At 37.9% G+C, this 11,153-nt stretch overlaps 1 pseudogene across 1 annotated transcript; it reads left to right on the plus strand.

Annotated features, from left to right (window-relative positions):
• Nucleotides 1–8,779: 8,779 nt before the first annotated feature.
• Nucleotides 8,780–9,324, plus strand: LOC116552348 (annotated as a pseudogene). Its single transcript, XR_004269341.1, has one exon. The product of XR_004269341.1 is annotated as a 40S ribosomal protein S13 pseudogene (transcript).
• Nucleotides 9,325–11,153: the final 1,829 nt, after the last annotated feature.

The raw sequence follows: 11,153 nt of genomic DNA on the forward strand, positions 1-11,153 counted from the left end.
GTCTTTTAATTTTGTGGAGCTTAGGGCTTTGTGGAAAAAAGTCATCAAAGTTTGGCACACACTTACTGAATTAACATATTGAGTTAAGCTAACCTATACATTAAGAGAATACATCAAATACCTCACAAACTAGGAGTTGGTCCAATTTGTGGAAGATGATTTGTTGTAAATTTATGGGGCAATCCTCTTAGGGGAGGGTAGGAGCAGGGACAATGGGACAAAGAATGCCCAAGAATTCAATTACGCGATGCCATAAATATGGAATTTATGATAACTGGTCTAGAGGCCGGGCTGAGGTTTATCCTCATATATTAATCACTAAATATTTGACTAAGATAAGGAACATATGAAAACCGTTTCAGTTCCTAAAACTAAAAATAATTCAAATCATTCATTAAGTATAAACACTTCATATATTCTAATTATATGTGAGTCTTAAATAGTCATTAAAACAAAGTTAACTGAACTGCTACTAGCCTATATTTTGTTCATCTGTTTCTAGTTACTGCCTGTTCCTGAAAGACAGAAACTGGACTTTTGAAGTCTTCTGAAATCCTAACTTGCCTTTCTCTCCAATAATCTATATTATTAGACTGTACCATGATAATTCTTCTCTGCTTCAGGATGAGAATGGAGCAGAGTTCAGCACGTTCGTTTTAGGTTGACCTCCATGGATTTCTGGATTCCATTGCACATTTTCTGTCTACAGAACCAGAGGAAGAGTTACTTGTGAATTTCCTTATAACACCACCTTACCAAGGGACCCCTTCATTGTTTTGGAAGAAATTTTAGATTTTCTAGAATCACCTTAAAAGCTATTTGGCTCTCAGCTGTTTTTACATATTGATGCTAAAGAAACACTCCACCAATCAGGCTTATCTGTCATCATACCATAACCCACATTAAATTTCTCAAGTCACCATCAGGTGCTCAATGTATTCCTCTTCTTGTCTTCCTTCCCTGCCCCATCCAGGCAAATTTATGTGCTGCTCTCCTTCTACCTTTCTGACTCTTTCTAAACCATGCATTTATTCCAGCTGTCTCCACCTCTCTCTGAAATGGTAAGTCTCTTTTGATAGCACTACAGAGTTAGGTTAAGACCTCTAAAGAGAAAAAGAATGGGTCAAAACCAATATTCTCATTTAAGGCAGTGAATTACAGTCTAGCACCCCAAGTAGCAAATATTCCCCTACTCTTACTTGATATAATGGATGAGTTGAAATAAATTATTTTCACTCCTCAAGCTGTAATTCATCCATGTGCTGTTGAAAAACTGTACATGGCTTCCACTCAATGGAGGATGGTATTTTTCCCCAAGTTTGGAAGTAAGGCAAGTTGTTAATAGTTAATATTTAAGATGAGATTCAAAACTGTGGTTGGAGTTGCATTCTTTTCTTAGCGGGCAAATTTTAACTAAAAAAAAAAAAAATCCCCAGTGAGTGCTTCATTGAGCAGTAGCCATGCCCCAGGCGTCAATCTTAGTGCTAGGGTGTATAGTAAGTGGTGAGTAAATGTTAGCTGCTATTATTTCTTAGCATTTATTAATTTATTTTGGTCTATGTTACTATTTGAGTGTTTGGCCCCTCCAAACTCATGCTGAAATTTGATCCCCAGTGTTGGAGGTGGGGCCTAACGGGAGGTGTTTGGGTCATTGACAGAGACCTTATGAATAGATTAATGCCCTCCCTTGGGAATTAGTGAGCTCTCAATCTATTCATTATTGCAAGAGCTGGTTCCTCTCCCATCAGGTGATCTCTGCACCTCCCTGCTCCTCTTTGCCTTCTGCCATGAAGCAGCCCTCACCAAATGCAGATGCCCAATCTTTCTGAACTTTTCAGCCATCAGAATCATAAGTCAAATAAACTTTAAATATATATATTACCCAGACTTAGGTATTCCTTTTTTGCAACACAAAATTGACTAAGACACCTCACAACTACTATGTGAATTTAATATCATCCCATTTAACAAATGTATTAGTTTGGTAAGGATGTCATAGATGGGGTGCCTTAAACAATAGGAATTAATTTTCTCATGGTTCTGAAGGTGGCAAGTCCAAAATCAAGGTGTCAGCAGGGTTGACTTCTTCTGAGGCCTCTCTCCTTGGCTTGCAGATGGCCACCTTCTTGCTGTGTCCTCACATGGCCATTCATCTGTGTGTGTCCAGGTCCTAATCTCATTTTCATACAAGGACAATCATTATATTGAATGAGGGCCCACCCTAACAACCTCATTTAACCTTAATTTACCTTTGTTAATATCCTTTATCTAAATAGTTACATTCTAAGGTACTGGAGGTTAGGGATTCAACATATAAATCTTGGGGGACATGATTTAGTCCAAATAGCAGGTGAGAATACAGAGAGATGCGCAGAGCCAAGCATGTGCCTGTGATTCCAGACAGCGAGGCTTGAGGCTGTGTTCTTAATCACGACTGTATTGTGAGTAAAATGTAATGCCAGCATATATACTTTTGGCATCCCTTACTAGTTATCTCAATGCAGTTTTAATTTTTATGTAATCAATATTAATCAAAATAGGAAATTAAATGTCTAAATTCATTTTTTTCTAATTCATGAAGCATTAAGCATAATATTCTTGATTTCATACTTTGTTTAAAACTCTTCTAGGCTGCATGTCTCCTTTCACCCTTTACTATGTGGGCTTTGTAACAATGACTGAAATCCTATTTTGTGATTGAGTACTTTATGACCTGTGAACGGGATGGATATTCTGAGTATTACTTTGAATGTACAGTGCTGTTGCCACTGAAGGTGTGAGAGGCAGAGTCGACCAAGGACACAGTGCTTTCTTGCCATTGCCTTTTTCTCACAGAAGGAATAGGCGCATAAATACACATCTGTGGTTAATAAGGCTGTGGTAGGTTAATGCTAATTTGAAGATTTTAGCATTATCTAAAAATACAGAGATTTTGTTGAGTTTAAGTTCTACAAATTATTGCATATTTTTCTCGATGACATTTTCTGTTGCCAACAAAAAAGTTTCCGTAATCCTAGGAAAAGTCTAATTATTCCGTAGCCATAGTAACAGGTAACCACCAAAATGGATTTTACACCTGTTTATTTGTAATAAGACAATTTCATAGTAACGAAGAATGAGAACTCATTGTAAACCTATTTAATCCATCCACAACTCCCCTCAGTGAGTATGCTTCTGAAAGCCAACTAATCAGCATCAGCCTTTTACCTTGGAAAGACAGCCAATAGGAAATGGACTCCCTCCAATGAACAGCCTTCTAGCAGTGAACCCGTCCACAGCAGTGTCACCTGAGTAACTACATTCCTACAGCTAACACCATCCCCCACTCCTCCTCTGAAAGCTCATCAGTTACTTACTCTTCTTCAAGAGATGGTGCCCATCCATCGTAACTCTTCCTCGCTTGAGGAAATCACAAATTCAGTTTTGTGGGTTTTTGTTGTTGTGGCTTGTTTGTTTGTTTAAGACATTGAGCAGTGGTCTCATACTTTGACACTTTAATACTTCTTAGTAGCACTCAAATATTGACTGGTCTAAGGCCTATCTGGCTTTCCTTTAGGTCCTTTTTTGGTAGAACATGTGGAAAAATGACAACATGGCTTTCTTCCCTTCTTTATTCCAACTGTCTTTTTTATTGATTGAATTTCAAGAATAAGTCCTAAGTAAATGATCTTTCTTGTGGCATGATACGAGATTACCTTTAACTTCCAATGCCTGCAAAGTAGCAGATTAGATGTGCAGAAAGACCTTTTCCAGTACAGCATACCTAAAAATGCTACATAAAAAATCAGCCTCTCACAGGGAGAGTGCAGGTAAAGTGAGGAGAAAGTAAAGGAATTTCTCCAGGAAAATACAAATCCAAAAGGGCAGGGTAGTAGAGCTGGAGCCAGTGTTTGCCCTTTAGGAAACCTGGAGATGGCTTTCTGGGTTTAAACGAGACAAAGGCACAGGGACAGGCGACAGTGCCTGAACCGCAAACAGGGAAAGGGGGGGCATCCCGTCAGAGTTCCTGTATCAATCTAACACCCCTAAAGTAGACAAATAGAAAAAAATTTGCCCTGCTGTTAAAGAGGTTGGACACACAGGAGACATGCATGTCTGTCTTCATCTTGACTTTTAATAAATTGGAAGAAAAAGATGTTCCACTTACTTCTCATCATAGGCCTGTAATTGCAAGGCTGGGGACCAAAATCCCTCTGCCTGTTTGGTTGTAGAAGAATTAATTTAAGAATTAATTGTGTTGGTAGTGCTTCTGGAAGTTTGATAGAAGCAAATGCAAATACTCCCTAGATGAACACAGTTTCAACTATGGCCTCAGAAATTTCTCATACAAAAACTGCTAAAGGATATGGGTTCATAATTTCTTAGAAAAAATTAAGCAAAACTAAGTCATTATAAACAAAAGTTAGCAGCAAAAAAACAAAACAAAACAAAACAAAACAAAACACCAAAGCACAGAAGTAGACTTGCAAAGCCAGCAGACATTAAAATGATAAGAAACAGAATGTAAAGAGAGTGTGTTTGGTATGTTTCCACAAAACCAAGTATTGAAAATATAATGAGAAACAATAGATCAACACTTACTAGGTGGATTTGGAAAAGAACCAAATAGAACTTTCTGACAGGAAAATACAATAATTGGAAGGCAGAGATGCCATGCTCTGAGGGGGTGGTAAGGGTGTCTCTTTAGTTGAAAGAATGCTGGGTCTCCCTGTGTACATTCCCTACAGGTGAAACAGGAAAATTAGGGACACTGATGTAAAAGGAAAAATCCTGATGCTTAATTTATACCAAGAGTCAGAACTCAGTGGCAGTCCACAGATGTTCTGTGGTTTGGTTTTTACTGTCAGTCAGTTTTTCTTTCCTCTTTTAGTTATTGTGTGGCCCCTTGAGAATCTAGGTGGTCACAACTGGGCTCATTTTTCCAAGATTGATAGGCTGGCAAACTGGACCTTCTTTAGTGAAAAAGACCAACCTTTGAAATATCCCATCTCCCAAGCTTGGAAAACAGACCACCAGAATAATTTCTTCTCTCTTTATCATACTTTACTTACTGTACTTTGCCTTACTACTGGAAAATCTTATCATTATTTTTTGCTGGATGATGAATTCATTATTAATTAACAAATACGTCTTTTCATTTCCTTGCCTATTGTTACTGCCCTAATTCTGGTCCTCATTACCCCATTTGTTTCTTCAGCAAATATTTTCTAATTCATCGGTCCATAATCTTGTTTTGCTCAAGTTCTTTCTATACAAAGCTGCTAGAATGATCCATCTCAAATGAGATCATACCACTCCTCTTGACAACAGAAGTCAAAGATTTCCCATAGTGTGTGATCTGAAAGACCCAGCTCCTGGTTCTCTCTGAGTGGGCCTGCTTCTCCAGCTCTGTGTTCTCCAAATCCCTACTATCTTCATCACCACTCTACCTTTATTCTCTTACACATTCCGTGCTGTTTCTCACCTTCATAACTTTTCGCATGCTCTTTGTGCCATCCTGAATGCTTGGCTAATTCTAAGTTACCATTTGAGATTGAGATTATATGCCACTCCTTCCAGTAAATCTTTTCTGATACTGACCTGCATGTCTTGCTGAGTTAGCAGCTCTCCTTAATACTTCCACGTGTGAAGCATATATTTCTATATCAGTGTCTTATAACATTACACTAGGATTTTGTATTCACATGTTTGATTTCCTCATTGTAGTATGAGCTCCATATTTAGCTAAGGGTCTAAAAAGCCAGTCTGGTAGCCAGCATTTACTAATGGATTTTGTTTAATGAATAAATTATTATCCTTCCTCAAAGGTTCAATTTTCTGAGATGGCACCTTTTTGAATTAATCATTCCTGGGAATTTAGTTTAACTTCAAACCTTGGCTGTTCTCAATGTCTGTAATATAGCAACCAAGTACAGAAAAGAAGGACCTTGTCATTGGACACCTCATGTGTTGTAGCCACATAATTATTCATTCACTTTTCATGAGCTTAGTTTTTCTTCATGATAAAACTAGAGAAAGTGATAGAAATTGTGGTAGCCAGTATCCAAATGCTTCCCAATGATCCTCATTCCTGTCACTTATGCATTGTGTAGTCCCCTTCTATGTTAAATAGAATGATCTATGCAACCAATAGGATATTGTGAAAATAACCATGTGACTTCCAAAGCCAGAATGTTCATAAAAAACACTGTGGTTCCATTGGTCTTGGATCAGTCACTCTGGGGAAAGCCAGCTGATATGTCATGAAGACATTTGAGCAGCCCCAGGAAGAAGTTCTTGTGGAAGGAACTGAGGCCTCTTGCTACTGATTATGTGAGTGAACCAACTTGGAAGCAGATCCTCCAGCCTGGTTGATCCTTTGGATGACTGCAGTCCCAGCTGCCATCTCATCTACAACAGCATGAGAAATTCCAAACTAGACTCCCTCATCCCAGGTAAGCTACAAATAGCATCCCATAACAATAGCCACTTATTATCTTCCATAGAAACTGTGCAAGGTAATAAATGGCTATTGTTACGTTAAACCACTAATTTTTGGGGTAATTTGTTAAGCAACAATAGATAACTACTGTAGGAACCATACATTAAACTTTGGGGTTCTCCTGTGCATCTTACCAACATATCTTTGTAGATAGCACATAATTGCTAAATATGATTTTTAGTATAAAAATATGCATTCAGTGAGCCAATTATCTGTGAAATGGCTGGGGTGAACCTTTATTTTCCTTGGACTGTGGCTAAAGAAAAAACACACACTGCCACAAAAGCAACAGATGTAGGATTCAGCTGGTCTGTGGATGCCTAAGAGTTTTCCATCACAGATCTATTTCTCATTTAAGTGAAATTAATGAATTTGGGGTGAAGCGATGTAATTCTCACAGCTACTTTCGTCTTGTCTAGTACGCTATGCTATCCTACCTCTCAAGACTATACACCCCCTTACTGTAAAAAAAAAAAGCACTAAATTTAACAAATCACAGCATTTACTTTACAAGCTAGTCAGCACTTGAAATAAGAAAGAAATATTCTGCCTAATTTTGAGTATTAATCCACACAATGGGAGACAATACTGTGCTGGGATATTGTTCATGAATGAACATTCATTCATTCATTCATGTGTTCATTCATCATGCATTTCACAAATACTTATTAGTGAGGTATTGGTTTTAATGCTATGGGAAAAACAAAGTAGAAGCAGAGTGATGTAGTGGAAAGAGCATGGCCTCAGGAATCAAATGGACCTAAGTTCAGTCTCTTATGGTATTTGAGGCACCCCAGTAAGTAATTTCTGCTTTCCAACCTGGTTTTTCAATCCTCGGAGAGATATGATAAAAAGTAAGATAACATATGGAAGCCAGTATATCACTGCTTTTACTAATGAGATTATTTTGGTGAATGTGACTTATCTGAAGTAAGCTGACTTCTTAATTCTGAACTTGAGAATTAGGCAGACTTTTATACCAATCACTCAGTGAGAGCTGGGACAGAGGAGAGATCGTGCTCTCTGGGCACTCCCAGGAGAAGGTACAGGAGGAACAACAGAACAGTTCCTTACTCCAAAACCACCACAGATAATTACATTGCTGCCCTGAGGCACAGCGAGTGGCAGGGTGATGGAAGGCAGAGGGTGTGCCAAGCGCACTCCATCTTCAGGAAGGGAAACTCTAGTACTGGAAAAGGAGCATTTGGCCTTGGAGCCCATGAGAGGTATGGCCATTCCCTACCCAGGAGGAGACCAGCTGGCTCTCAGGAGAGATCCACTCTCATGTTCCTGATGCTGCTCCCAATACCAACCACTGTCTTTTGGGCATCCCCCTGATATCTCCAGGGCAGTAGATTTTGCTCCCAGAGGTTTCTAGAATGAGCCAGAAAAGTGAATTAGTGAAATCAAAGCCAAGGCCAGTCTGAAATCAGTAAAACCAAAGCCAAGGCTGAAAAAACAATCCTTCTTCCATTTCCATTTCAAATTAATATCAGCTACACTGTCCAATTCAGCTCATTCTAGTGTCTTTAATTCAGAGATTCAGAGATGAAATTAAATGATATATAACAACAAAGTACAACAATACATTATAACAACATAGATATCTAAAATTTGATTCCAAACGCTCTTCAACTTTAAATTTCCTAGCGAAAAATTAGACTTTAATGATTAAAATTCCCATGCAGATTAAAGTTCAAACATGCACAGCAATTAACATCTGGAAGTAAATTCTGTTTCTCTATGTGTTAAAAATGCAAAGATATTGCCATACCTTCATACCTCAATTTATCATTCTCACTGTTTCAGCTAAAGGATTCTCATTGCCTGTATCAGCAGTTTTCAAACTTTTTAACCTCAGGGTTTCTTGAAACTCTGAGTAATTGTTGAGAACACCAAAGTACTTATTAATATTTATTATATTATAAATTAAAACTAGGTATTTAAAAATATTCATTGAAATATAACAAAATAAATCCATGACAACCAAACATAGATAGCATGTATTTATGAAATGGGGTACGACAAGATGCTGGTCAAAGGCGCAAAATTTCAGTCATGCATGAGAAATACTTTAGGGATCATTGCACAGCATGATGACTGTGGTTAATAATAATTCAAAACTGTACATTTCAAAATTGCTAAAAGAGGAGATTTCATTTTCATACCACAAAATAGGTATGAGAGATGATAAATATGTTAATTATATTTAAGTATTCTACCTATATATGATAGATTATGTATATATAAAAAATATTTGATATATAGCAACACATCACATTATATCTCATATTTAAAACTATTTGTCGCCTTTCGCTGCCTGACCGCCGCCATGATGGGTCGTATGCATGCTCCCGGGAAGGGCCTGGCCCAGTCGGCTTTGCCCTATCGCCGTAGCGTCCCCACGTGGCTGAAGTTGACATCTGACGACGTGAAGGAGCAGATTTACAAACTGGCCAAGAAGGGCCTGACTCCTTCACAAATCGGTGTGATCCTGAGAGATTCACATGGTGCTGCACAAGTACGTTTTGTGACAGGCAATAAAATCTTAAGAATTCTTAAGTCTAAGGGACTTGCTCCTGATCTCCCTGAAGATCTTTACCATTAAATTAAGAAAGCAGTCGCTGTTCGAAAGCATCTTGAGAGGAACAGAAAGGATGAGGATGCTAAATTCCGTCTGATTCTGATAGAGCGCCAGATTCATCGTTTGGCTCGGTATTATAAGACTAAGCGAGTCCTCCCTCCCAATTGGAAATATGAATCATCTACAGCCTCTGCCCTGGTCGCATAAATTTATCTGTGTGCTAAAGCAATAAACATGATTGTTTAACTAAAAAAAAAAATTAAAAAAAATTATTTGTCAATTAAAAATAAATTTAAAAATATAGTGAAAAAGTGTTGCATTTTAATTTTCATGTTGGCAAATCTTTCTCATGTTTGGTTTAATAGAAGGCAGCTGGATTCTGCTGCTGCATTCAGTCTGTTGCAATATGTCCTTTTGGTTGAAGGCTCTGAAGAAAATTCAGCCTTAAACCAATGTGCAGTTGGAAAAGGCAGGCGTATTTTTATACCTGTTTTAGATAATAGTGGATTTTCTTAGTTGATGTTATGCTAATGATTGACAAGTAGTAGTTTCTGAAAGGTTAGTGCAATGTGTTGAGTCTGAAACCACTTCAGTGAACTTTTCACACTTTGCTATATTAAAATCCATCATAGTATCTTGCATTTTCAAAGAATCCTTTATCCATGCATAATTTTGTTAACATCATACATTGGCCATTTGGAAAACACTGGTTCACTGAATTAGGCAGATCTCCCAAATCTTGACACATTTCATTATACAATACCCCCCAAAAATCATATTTGCTGATATTACCATGCACCTAATCAGAAAATCCTTTAAGTATTAAGAAGCTGTCAAGTTCACGGTGCTGGACGTATGTTTTTAAAAATCCTCACTTTCACTTGAAAACTTGAATTTTATTACTGGTGACAATTATTGTCAGCTGTTTTCCTTGAACTGACAGGCTTTCTTTGTTTATTTTTGAGCAAATAGTTGCCAAATACTCAGTTTTGAAAAATCGTAGTAGTTGCATTAAAAGAAAAGAAACGCTCATTTTAAAAAAGAAAAGAAAAAGGCTAGTTCAGCTCTTAAACAATTGCACAGTGCTTGCCCTTGAAACAACCTTCAGACTTTGGTATGTTGCAAACGTAATCTATGGGAACTTCCCATTCTATCACACAGACTATTAAAGGGACAAGTCCTCAATCGATGAGATTTAATAAAATTAATAATTTTTACAGTTTCGTTAAGGACATTATTAAGTGAAAGTGGCTTAGTTTTTCCTTTTTTTTTTTTTTTTCTGTGAGTGCTTGGTGGTGAAGAATTCAATGACTACTAGTATAGTTGGATGTTGTAGCAGATAGAAGAGAGGAGGTAGTGTCTTTTCCTCCCCCATAGCAAAGTTCATGGCTGGTCCCTAGAACAAAAGATAGATTGACATTATTCATAAGTTTTACGTGACACAGGAGCCTTCATAAAGAAACAAAGAAACAAAGGAAAAGGGAAACCTGTGTCTTTTTGTGCTAAGTTTGGTGAAGAAGTGAATACGTGTAGAAAAGTATGGTTGGACAAAAGGGGTATGATTCAGTGGTAATAAGTTGGGGGAAACTTAGCAAGGCCTGTTTGTCTACATTGTTCTTTGTGTTTCTGTCTTCCGAGACAAGAAGTTTCTTTCCTCTGGGTAGAGGGTGGGCAACTCTCACATGAGGGTCTTACGACCTGTTTTAGAAGAAGGTCAGAGAATTCTTTCTAGGTTTTATGGCTTGCTTTAGGGGAGAACTTCCTCTGCTGTTTTCTCAAATGTTGGGGTACCATATTTTGGGGTAGCATGTCCTGAAGCCCACCAGTGCTCTGTCCTGATATATGCCAAGGGCAAGCTCTTTATCTACCCATGCTTTTGCACCACCAGTGCAAGTGTTAATAAATGAAAACAACAAACACACAAATCCTAACTCACTTTTATTATGAAAATAGTTTTGACATGGCAGAGCTCCTGAAAATGTCTGTAGAACCGATAATGGCTGATGGAGCCATGCTCTGAGGATGGTAGTCTAGGGAGGTACCTAGTTTGGTTCTGTCTGGAATGGGCATTGTTCTTTTTAGGTATCA

The sequence above is a fragment of the Sapajus apella genome, unplaced genomic scaffold (genome assembly GCF_009761245.1).
Source record: "Sapajus apella isolate SASKATOON/1434 unplaced genomic scaffold, GSC_monkey_1.0 scaffold11, whole genome shotgun sequence".
NCBI classification, from domain to species: domain Eukaryota; kingdom Metazoa; phylum Chordata; class Mammalia; order Primates; family Cebidae; genus Sapajus; species Sapajus apella.